Genomic DNA, 12684 nt, shown 5'->3' with positions numbered 1-12684 from the left:
TTCTACAAACAGCGACTTTGCAACGAAATCCTTAGATCTTTCTCCTCTTTACAATGGCAAGGCCCTCGGCCATCCCCACACGCGTCGGCATGACGAGCGGTGGCACTAGCACTTACGCTGGCCACACGGGACCCACGCTAACCTATCTGTGAGGCCGACGCTCACCTAGGCGCGCACGGAAGCAGGTGGGAGGCACGGCAGGCGCGACCGCAGCACCATTAAGGTGAGACGACGGTGTAGGGCAGCCCATGTGCGTACTAGGACAAGGCAAGTGGTAGGAGCACAGTGTCACAGTGGCGTCGGTAGCGTCAGCGTCAGCCGAGACCTAGCCAGGCCAGAGGCGGCCATGGTCGTCCGCGCGCGGCAACACGCACACGCACACTCGCGACCAATGTGGCGACACCAAGCGCCCGAGCGTGGTGACCGTGGCCACGCGGCCAACTAGCCCGAAACCGTGACACGCACAAATTTTAAAGCACAAAACACAGACGGTTGCTCCTAAACCTAAACCATCTTCACCATGCCCAAGATAGCACATGAGACTACCAAACTGAGCTATAACACTACACCACTCCTTAACCCAATCTCTCACAATAAATTGCTAAACATAGCAGTGTCTAACTATTGGTAGACTTAAAAATTTCTAAGTTTTTGAGCTGAATTTGATTTCTATTTGCGATTTCTAAGCTAGTGGAGATATTAGCTAGTAATATTATTTTTTGACCGCAAGTATTTCACTATCATCTACAAAGTTTGTACTTCAAACTTTATTTAAGTATCACATACATGTTCCATAGTATTTTTGCTTAATAAAAATTGGTTTTAAACCCTAAGTGGTATAACATGACTATTGAATCAACTTTCATTTCGTATTTTAGTTTATCATTTCGAGTTACAGAAATTGATCTACACACTTTATCACATTCATTAACACATAAATATGATGCTCATAACATGTTTTAGTAAATGATTTATGATGTAACACCAAGGGTGTTACAAATCTACCCCCCTTAAACAAAATCTCGTCCCAAGATTTCATGTGCCTAGTGTGGGAAAAGAGATAAGAAATAATTTCTGATTTAAAGAATTACCTCGATGAACTAGAAAGAAGGTGGGGATAATGCTTCAAGATATATCATTCTTGGTCCCACGTTGTTTTGTCCTCCGAGTGATTTTGCCACTGAACTTTATAAAACTTTACCACATTGTTTCTAGTCACTCTTTCTTTTTTATCTAAGATCTTGACAGGATGCTCAATATAAGATAAGTCGAGCTAGAGGGGAAGCCCTTTAAAATTTCCAAAGCTTCATCAGGAACCCACAAACATTTCTTTCACTAGGAAACATGGAAGATATTATGCATTGCTGACAAAATATCCAGGAGCTAGATACAGTAGGCAGCAGAACCACACCGGGCCAAAATCTTGTAAGGTCCAACATAGCGAGGGGCTAGCTTTCCCCAAACACCAAAGCGATGCACCGCTCTCATGGGTGACACTTTGAGATACACATGATCACCAACTTCAAATTGCAAGGGCCTTCTTCGCTTGTCTGCATAAGTTTTCTGACGGCTTTGACCTGCCTTCAAATAGCTCTAAATAATACTGACTTGCTCTCGAGCTTCTTTGATAAAATCAAGCCCAAAATATCCATGATCACCCACCTCAACCTAGTTAAGAGGTGTTCTACATTTCTTGCCATACAGGGCCTCAAAAGGTGCCATACGAATGCTTTCTTGATAGCTATTGTTATAAGAAAACTCAGCTAGAGCCAAGCATTTGTCCCACTTTTTTAGGAAAATAAATGGCGCAAGCTCTCAACATATCCTCAAGTACCTGGTTTACCCTTTCTATTTGGCCATCAGTTTGTGGATGATAAGCTAAACTTCTAAGGAGGCTAGGACCAAGACATTCCTAGAGTTGCTCCCAAAAATGAGAGACAAAGATTTACCCTCTATCAGAGACGATAGTAAGAGGAACTCCATGCAGGATCACAATCCGGTCAAAATACAACTTGGCATACTTCTTGGCTGAGTATCTGGTATCTACCAGGAGAAAATGAGCAGACTTAGTGAGACGGTCCACAATGACCCAAATAGACTCATACCCCTTGGATGTGCGGGGTAAACCCACATAAAGTCCATGAAAATATCCTCTCATTTCCAAACAGGGATAGACAAGGGCTACAAAAATCCTAGTGTATGCATATGGTCTGCCTTAACTCTTCCACAAGTGTCGCATTCCGTAATGTAATTGGTAATATCCTACTTCATATTTGACCACCAATACAAGTGGTGCAAATCATGATACATCTTGTTACTTCCTGGATGGATGGACAACTTAGAGTTGTGAGCTTCATCCAAATTTATTCTTCTAAGCTCCTCACTTGATGGAACAACCAATCTGTTCTTGAACCTCACTACACCTTGATCACCAATACTAAAATGTGGACCACTGCCCTTCGCCAATTAACTTCTTGATATTCAGGATTTCTGAAACATCTTGCATTTGCTCTATAATAATTTGCTCAAGTAAATCCGAGACTAGAGCAATATGGGCTAACACCTCAGCATGGTTGAGAGACAAAGGTGCTTCTTCAACTAGATATGACTTCTAGCTCAAAGCATCAGCTACCACATTAGCTTTTCTAGGATGGTAATGAACCTCCAAATTATAATCCTTGATTAGCTCTAACCATCTCCGTTGCCTCATGTTCAGCTCAGACTAAGTGAAAATATATTTGAGGCTCTTGTGATCCATATAAATATGCACTTTATTTCTCAACAATTAATGCCTCCAAATTTTTAGAGCATGCACCACAGCAGCTAGCTCTAAATCATGGGTGGGATAATTCACCTCATGCTTTTTCAGTTGGCATGAAGCATAAGCTATCACATGCCCATCCTACATAAGCATGCATCCAAGTCCAGTCCTTGAGGCATCACAATACACATCAAATGGCATGACAATATCTAGTTGGGAAAGAACAGGAGCAGTGGTAAGAAATTCCTTCAGGGCTTGGAAAGCTTCTTCATAAGCTGGACTCCATACAAACTTCACATCTTTCTAGAGAAACTTGGTCATTGGTTGAGCTATTTTGGAGAAGTCAGGAATGAAGCACCGATAATAACCAACAAGACCAAGACCAAGGAACTGACGGATCTGATGCACTGACTTTGGAGACTTCCAATTTAACACATCTTGCACCTTGCTTGGGTCTACAGAGATACCTTCAGGTGTCAGAACATGTCCTAAAAACTGCACTCGATCCAACCAAAACTCACACTTACTGAATTTGGCATACAGCTTGTGTTCCCTTAATCAAGTCAGCACTATCCGAAGATGCTATGCATGCTCTTCATTGTTCTTGGAGTATATCAAAATGTCATCAATGAACACCACTACAAACTTATCTAACTCTGGCATAAAGACTGAATTCATGAGATACATGAAGAATGTAGGAGCATTGGTGAGACCAAAAGACATGACTAGGTATTCATACAACCCATACCTAGTAGAGAAAGTTGTCTTTGGTATATCTTGTGGCTGGATCTTAATTTGATGATACCCAGAATGAAGATCAATCTTTGAAAACACCTTTGCACCAGCCAACTGATCGAACAAAGTATCAATATGAGGTAAAGGATACTTGTTCTTTATGGTTACCGTATTAAGATGGCAATAATCCACACACATTCCACAGAGTACCATCCTTCTTCTTCACAAAATAGATGGACAACCCCATGGTGAAGAACTAGGATGGATAAAGCCCTTCTCCAATAATTCCTCTAACTACTTCTTCATTTCAGCTAGTTCTTTAGGAGCCATGCGTTAGGGACGTTGTGAAATAGGAGTAGTGCTAGGTTCTAACTCAATGGAAAACTCCACATCTCTATCTGGTGGCAACCTAGGTAGATCTTTAGGAAAGACATTCGGGAACTCACAGACTACAGGAATAGAGGCAAGATCAGGAGAAGCTTCAACATGAGCAACAACTGGTAAGGCTGGATCTGAGGGCATAAGAAGAGACATCATATCCTTGGAAGAAGGAAGCCATTACTCAACAACTCTCTATTTGAGGTTCAACACTACCCCATAAACTCGCAACCAGTTCATGCCCAGAATTATATCTATGCCTTGCCCAGGTAGCACCATGAACTGGAGGCGGTAAGTGTGAGTGGCTAGCACTAATCCAACTGTATCCATCCTGAGTATTAACGCACAACTGTGCACCTGGAGTACTGATTCTATAGGCAATAGGAATAGCCATAAGAGATATATTGTGCCTCTGTGCAAACCCCATGCTCATGAATGAATGTGATGCACAAGAATCAAACAACACATATGCTAGATGGGAATCAATGGTAAACATACCTAGCCATCATAGGTTCATTCTGCAAGATCTCCTCAGCCTCTGTGAAGTTAACTTGTCTAGAGCGGCTTATGGGCACCTTCTTCTTGATAATCGTCCTTTTGACCAGGTGGGAGTTGGCTAAAGGCTAGGAAGACTGCGCATGCTAGTTTTGTGGACACTTGAAACAAGCACCCGGCTTGTTCCCCTGTCCCTGATAAGGCGAAACCTGCTATCCCTAAGGCTATGGTTGCACCTACTGAGTAGGTGCATGGTACTAAGTAGGAGGTGTCTGGTAGGTCTATTGAGGCTGACAGAATGACTACCCCCCCCCGAAGACTGATAGGGCACTCACTGACACGTGTACCTTCTGAGCCTAGGGGTGACTAGAAGACCTTGTAATCACCCGTTTGCGCTTCCACTTAGCCTAAGAGTCACGCTGAAGTCCCTCCATGGCAATAGCAGCATTCATCATAGCACCAAAAGTATAGTAGTTCCCTATGTACAACTCCTTCTGCAGACTACAAGAGAGGCCACGATAGAAATGGTCCCTCTTCTTCTCATCAGTATCGACGTGGGTCCTAGAATACTGTGACGTCAACTTCGTATTCAGCACACCAGTAGGAATGTAGTACTCTCTGAAAGCAGCGGTAAACTCCTACCAAGTCACATGATGATCCACCGGCTGCATGGCATTGAACGTGTCCCACCATGCACTAGTAGAACCCAACAGTTGCTGCGCTACAAAGCGCACCTTCTGTTCTTCAATCACAGTGAGTAGCTAAAACTTCTACTCTAGAATACGAAGCCAATGCTCCACATCTAGAGGCTCAGCCATTGGCATGAACATGGGTAGGTGCATCTTTCAGGAAATCTTGGTAAGAATAGGGCCCCTCAGGACCACAGGCACCACCCCCCGTTCCTGCCATTGCCTCCATGGCCCCCACGGGTGAAGCCACCAATCGCCTGGGCTAGCATCTCCAAGTCACGGGCTGACTCACGCCGAGCAGCTAGCATTTATGCCATCATCTTCCGCATGAGTCATCGGAGGTGGTGGTGGTAGAGGAGGAGCCAGAAGTGGGGCCTCAGTGGCTATCCCCATTGCCGTTCTCATTGGCCACGACCACTTTCACCTTGGCCTTCACCAAGGCCACTACCCATCCTAGCACTGGTACTCCCACGACCTAACCTTAGGTTCATCTATAAATAGATAAGAACCAACCATTAGGGACAACCCTCCAGATCAGGAATAAGAGATTAGAGAAATGATAAGGCTATTAGATGAAGCATTCTTTTTAGTGATTAGATTAATTCACTAACCAAAATTATACATGTGGGGTTAAAGTTTAGTGTAAGCAAGATTCTCTTTTCATGATGCATGCATCGGCCTACCTCGTTTACTCAAGCCGTAATATAGCAGCATTCGCAAAAAAATTTGGCACATCGCACATTCACTTTTCGCTTGCTAAACGATTCTTATGTAGCATGAGTTAGTGTACCTGTAGAAAATTGATTAGATAAAACCAGTGCCGCTATCCTAGATAGACTATATTGCTAGGGCTTATACTTATTTACATAATTTTATCGCATCCTACTTTTCGCAAAACTTTTGTAGGTCAAATTTTAGGTTTTGAAAAGAGTTATGAAACTCATAGACTTATTATTGGCTCTAATACCACCTGTGGTAGAACCGCCCAAAATAACACTCCTTCGGAGGCGCTCATCTTCCACCAGACACTAAGCACTCCGAAAGAAAGCTATAGCGGACGGTTCCGTTGAGCACACCCCAAGGGAAAACTCGAACAATCCACATTTTTCCACCAAGATCCAATAATGAGAACAAGTTTACAATTCTTAGTCCATTTCATACACAAAGGGTTCTTAGAAATACATTATTACAATATCAAGTTCAGAGTGCGGAATTTAAACTACGAAATTACAATAAACATCTAACGATAAGATATAAGGATCCGTCTATGCCCATCAGAAGAATCCTCCACACAACAACTACTTCTCAAGCTGCACCTACAATAGGGTAGAACAAACCCTGAGTACATAATGTACTCACAAGACTTACCCGACCAGTGGGAATAATTTCCCGACTCCAAAGGATATGATAGGCTTTATGGTTTGCTGGGTTTCCTTTTTGTGAAAAAGCATTACTAGTAGTGAATCCTTATGTATGTGTTTTATTAGCAGTTATGATTAGATCATTAGCTAACCATTCTACGTAAGCACATATTCTACTTTCAAGCAAGAGTTGAGCAATCAGGTCTATTTCACCATCTTTTATCTTCCAGTTCTTACTACGGTGCTAGATCATAGACAAGTCATACCGTATTACACAGCAATTTGTGAATCAATGTAGCCCAGCTGGGTACCCCAAAACACACGCTATGCTTGTACCCTAGGCATAAGTAGGACCAACCCACCACTCTCCTATCAAGGGGTCCAGGTCCCCGTCCAAACTTGGACTCCAAGCCCCCACTCCTGAGTCTTGGACTTAGTGTGGTGCTTAGACCTCCACCATCCCCACCTCCAATCAGTCGATCTAGAAAGAGTCAGAACCCATAACAAGAGAGCAACGAGCCTTCCTTGCTCCCATAAACAAGTATGTGCTCAGGACAATAAGTCTGTGACCAGACTAGAATGCAATGCAACGGCCGGTCCTTAACCAACATGGATAGGGAAAACAGTGTAACCCAGCTATGCCCCGTTGGCCACATGACACAACCTCTTACACCCACCAATACCCATACCATATCCCTACCCCGTCTCCATTTCTTTTCACCATTTTATCATGAGGGTGATAATAATAATCACCTATTGTGAGTAACGGCAGGTTACTCATGCTATCGATAGCCTAAGCATAGCAGCTACTCGACCTATGCTAGTAGGACTCATAGGTAGGTTATCTATGCATGTAGTTTCAATATAAATCCTATAACATAAATGCACATCACATATATATATCTAGTGATCATTCAAAATAAGGGTTATGCACCAGGGCTTGCCTTGGGCAGGCGCAGTGTCAGCTCAGTCAATCAGTGGCGGCTCTAGGACCTCCTCCTACACTAGGATCTCCTCCTCATACTCCTTGATCACCTCCTCAAACTCATGATCTTCGACGGTCATGATCTCCGCCAACTCGTTCTCTACATGTATGCAATGATGATGCAACACTTAACATTTCGGCAATAGCAAATCTTAAAATAAGAATACACATGGTAAGCTACTAAGCTAGCTCTAATGACTAATATGCTAAGCTAACTATCATCTTCATCAAGTAAAGTGTTGGGTTCAACTAGCAAACACCTTGCTTTACAAATGAAGGATATATCTTTATTTCTACTAATGATTTAATGTATATTTTAAACAAAGAGCATTTAACTCCCTTATGTTAAGTCTATTCTAAAGCTACAAAAATTACCGTGATCTCATAATAATACAATAAACCTACTATAAAAATTTTAAGGTTTTTGCTATCACCAATCTACCACAAAAATTCCTACAATAATTAACTTAATAATATTAAGTACTCTCAAATGATTTAATAGCTCCTGGTATCAAGAAGTATATATGAACTAAATACACTAACAGATAGAGCACAATTTTAGGAACTTAACAAAAATATACAATTTTTGGTACCTACATTATTTTATATTAATTACCAAAGTTCAGCTCAGAATTAAAATGAAAAGCTATTTCTATTCTTCACAAAAAAGCTAAATTGAATTTGGCCCAACACGGCCCACGTGGCGCAACGCATGCACGTACGAGCGCGTGGCGGCCCAGAGGCGAGGTGCGGCCCGCGGTGAGGAAGCCTGCGCGCGCTGGCACTCTTGTAGAAAATGCTCCTGGACTATGAGCAAAACAACCCGTAGTCCACGTTACTATTTCTACAGACAGCGACTTTGCAACGAAACCCTCGGATCTTTCTCCTCTTTACAACGGCAAGGCCCTCGGCAAACCCCGCGCGCACTGGCATGGCGAGCGGTGGCACTAGCGCTTACGCTGGCCACACGAGACCCACGCTAACCTATCTACGAGGCCAACGCTCACCTAGGGTTCAACGCGAGACGATGGGAGATGGTTGCACGAGCCGGGACGCCATAGAAGGACCTTTCCACGATGGCGGGCACCCTACGGCAATGGCGACGGCGTTCCATTGAGCTACAACAACAACAAGGTGGTAGGGGTAGCGGGTGAGCAACAACAACTCACCAGTGACCTTACCCGAGCAAGGCTAGCCACGTGCGCACTACGAGGTGAACAGCGGACCGCAAAGGCACGGCCGCATCAGCGGTGAGGAGGTGGCACTATAGCTGCAACAAGCATGTGCACAACAAAGAGGGAGCCAAGGCAAGCTAGTGGTGCAGAGGAATTGGCGCGGGGTGAAGTGGTGGAGACTAGCCACAACGCGGGCGACGACGGGCCTTAACAGCACAGTGGCGGCAAAGCTCCAAAATTGGAGCTCAGCATGATGCGAGTCAAGGCAAGGTGGGGTCAGCTAGAGAGGAGATGAGAGGGCAGAGACGCGAGCATGAGAAATTGATGAGAGGTGCTCGCTCTCTGGCTCACCGTGACGCGACCCGACGATGGTGGAAAATAGAGGGAGAGAGAAATGGGGCACGACAGTGGGTTCAGCTCATCCACGCCTTGGTAGGACGTGGATGACCGGACTTAAGGCGGTGTCTATGCACCCGCTACATGACAATGTGGCCAAAAAACATGCACGCATGCGGAGGCGGGTGGGGGCACAGTAGGTGCGGCCGCAACGCCATTAAGGTGAGACTACGGCGTGGGGCAGCCCATGTGCAAACTAGGACAAGGCAAGCAGCAGCAGCACAGTGTCGCAGTGCTGTCGGTAGCAGTAGCATCGTGATGCGAGGCAGGTCGGAATTGTGGACGCGACGGTGAGTTGATGGTGCCGGCAGCGGCTCTATCATGGCGTGTGCGAGGCAGTTGGCAGCAGCGGCAGCCAAGACCTGGCCAGGCCAGAGGCGGCCACAGGCATCCATGCACGGTAGCACATGCACGCACACTCACAACCAACACGGCGATGCCGAGCACCCGAGCATGGTGATCACGGCCACGAGGCCAACCAGCCCAAAACCATGACACACATGAATTTAAAGCACTCAACACTACCAAATGGTTGCTCCTAAACCTAAACCATCTTCACCATGGTCAAGATGGCACATGAGACTACCAAATCGAGCTATAACACTACACCACTCCTTAACTCAATCTCTCACAATAATTTGCTAAACATAGCCGTGTCTAACTGTTGACAGACTTGAAAATTTCTGAGTTTTTGAGCTGAGTTTGATTTCCATTTGTGATTTCTAAGCTAGTGGAGATATTAGCTAGTAATATTATTTTTCAACCGCAAGTATTTCACTGTCATATATAATGTTTGTACTTCAAACTTTATTTAAGTATCACATACATGTTCCATAGCATTATTGCTTAATAAAAATTGGTTTTAAACCCTAAGTGATATGACATGACTATCAAAACAACTTTCCTTTTGCATTTTAGTTGATCGTTTTGAGTTACAGAAATTGATCTACACACTTTATCACATTTATTAACACATAAACATGATGCTTATGACATGTTTTAGTAAATGATTTATGGTGTAACATCGAGGGTGTTACAGGGAGTGTGGCTTATAAGATGTTCGGCTGATGGTTTTTACAGTTGATAAAGTTGGCTGATGTTGTTTTATTGTGAGAGAAAAACACTGTACCATGGCTGATAAGATGGGCTGATATGTTCATAGGGCTTTTGAAAACACCAACTATGATGATGATTAATTTTGATGAATCACTACTACAGATTGACTTATCACTATCGCCACTTTCACTGCCATAGCAATAAAAGCGACTGTGTTTTACTTCCACCGCTAGTTGGACCGATAGCGAGGCCTCCTGCCAAAGGAAACCGGTAGTTGAGACTTCTACCACTGATGGATTAACAGTACATGCGGCAATGGTATTTTCTCTGTCACATGGAAAGCCGAGCTGACTGGATAGGCGTTCTGGCCGCCGACCCTACACGACCGTTTGGTCTATCGGTGGTAATAAATTCAACGTGAGTTATTTCTCCATTTCCCAACTACCCACAACACAGTTGCATCACCATTCCACTTCTCCATCTTCAAGGTTGGTGCATTATTCCTCCTCTCCATTGCACGCCTCGTGCCATGCTGTCGCCACCTCCTCTCACAATTTGTGTGAACCATTGCACGCCTCGCGCGGTGCTGCCGCCAAATCCAAAGGCAATGGTAATGCTTTCATACTATATTGATGGATCTTTGTCAGATTATTTTCCTCTTTAGTGATCTCATTACTAAGGAAGCTCTCATCCTACTGCACAATGACGATCGCAGGCTCTTTGAAATGGAGACGGCCCCCAACAACAGAAATGCACTGACCAGCCTCACAGAAGATATTGTTCTGGAGATCCTCCCCTGCCTCCTTGCCTACTCCTTGTTATGCTGCAAATGTGTATGTCGCTCCTAGAACCACCTCATCTCCAACAACTGTAAGGTGCTGCCCTAGACTGTGGCTGACTTCTTCTATGACAACGAGAAAGGCGAGCGAAACTTCACCAGCATCACCGATGAACACCCCGACTTGTCCTTCTTGCCCTTCCCCATTGACAAAGTAACTGTCTTAGATTGCCATAATGGCCTTGTCCTATGCTTGTGCATTGAGGCTGCTAGATCCTACTATGTCGTCTATAATCTAGCAACCAAGAATTTGCGGGTACTGCCGCCTAGCATCCATGCTGTTGGTTAGGCTCGATTGGGGTTTGATCCAACAGCCTCCTCGCACTTCCATGTGATTGAATTTGTGGAGGAGGAGGACGTGGAGTACCTAGGTGTGGAGATCTACTCGTCTAAAACTGTAGCATGGATCTATCAGGAATCTGAATAGGGCCAGGACATTGATGATGTGATACGTTTAAGATCAGCAAAGTGTACTTCAACTCATATTAAGGAATCTAGTTGAGTTACCATATGAATTAGGAAGATAAAAATGTCACAACATGTCAACTCATTGTTGTCAATCAGGGACTTAGAAAAGATTCAGAGGAGCCAAAATAGTACTACATTCGAACTTGAGGCCACTGTTTGAGCAATTTAGGAGTTGAATCAGGGCTAGGTCCAAAAATAAAGTTTGTTGTACTCCACTAAAACTTTAACTTTTATTTAAGGTCAAACTTTATAACTTGTTTCCACACTATTATTTGACCTTGGTCAAAGCAGCATCACAATAAACCTTAAATTGGAGTTTTAGACCGATTGAGGCATTTTCTTAGCATTTGCTCAACATGGACCCTTCATGATTTTTGTGGTAGAGTTCAATTAGAGTCATTTGGGCAAGGTACCAAGGTTTGGTCGACATCCCATGTTTCCATTCACTTAATACAGCAATTCAAGTAAGGTTATAACTTATCATTTCATGTGACTTCTTGACTCCAAACTTCATGAAACTTTTCCAATAGTCAATGTAGATGGAAATAGATGTGAGGCACATGAAAAGGGGCACCTTCCACATTACTCAAGCATACCTCTGAAAAGGGTCAACATAGAAGCAAGGTGTGTTGTCCAAGTTTAAGTTGGGGCTCATTCTTAGAGAGTTGATCCCAACACCTTTGTCACCACTTACAAGTTTGAACTAGAGCTCTTGATTACCACTAAACTTGCCATGTTGGAGCACAAACCCACTGCTTAACTGGTGACAAACACCTAGGGTGTTACAGTCACCTCCTGCATGGTGGCAATCTCCCTCTCCGAGGCTAGTGAGCGCCACCCCAACAGCATCGAGGCAGTGCTCCAGCCGACCCACCTCGTGGGTGGCATCAGAGTAGCGTTGGTGGGCCCCGTCCACCACATAGATGAGCTTAGAGAACTCCCGCCAGTCATCTAAGGAAGACGATAATGAGGAGGATGAACTTGACCCTACAGTCAGTGGGGTCACGGCATGGGGGACGTTGGTGGCCCCTCTAGATGCGGCGTGGGAAACGGCCCTGGAAACATCACCAATCAGCATAGGTCAATCATAATCTCAAAACATTGCTCAAAAACTTACCCTTGCCTGTGCACATAGGCTTAGAGACATGGTGGTGGCCCTTCGATCTCCGGTGACTCCTCTTGAGGATGCTTGCCACGATCCATCTCGGTGGGCGGAGAAGAGGCTGCGAGCGCGCAAGAATGAGAATGAGGAAGTAGCGGAGCAGGCGACCTAAAGCGTGCTCCACTAAGATCATGTGGGACAAGAGTGCTCCACTAAGATCGTGTGGGAGAAGCATGCTCCACTAA

Source organism: Miscanthus floridulus, chromosome 1, assembly GCF_019320115.1.
Source record: "Miscanthus floridulus cultivar M001 chromosome 1, ASM1932011v1, whole genome shotgun sequence".
Classification (NCBI taxonomy): domain Eukaryota; kingdom Viridiplantae; phylum Streptophyta; class Magnoliopsida; order Poales; family Poaceae; genus Miscanthus; species Miscanthus floridulus.
This window is presented reverse-complemented; position numbering follows the sequence as displayed.